Here is a 209-nt window from a genome sequence, read left to right on the forward strand (position 1 = left end):
GATTGAATGGAAACGTGGGGTTAAATAGTTTAAGGAAGAAAGGTGTATTTGGCCATATGATTAAGACGCCTTGTGATGTTAAAACCAGTGGATATAAATGGGTCTTGTAAGGAATAGAAATCGTGAGATATAAAGCTGATGTTGCACAAGGATTCTCACAAAGGCCAGTAATAGATTATGAGGAGACATACTCCTATGTGGTGGATGCA

This window comes from Brassica oleracea, chromosome C7, assembly GCF_000695525.1.
Source record: "Brassica oleracea var. oleracea cultivar TO1000 chromosome C7, BOL, whole genome shotgun sequence".
NCBI lineage: Eukaryota > Viridiplantae > Streptophyta > Magnoliopsida > Brassicales > Brassicaceae > Brassica > Brassica oleracea.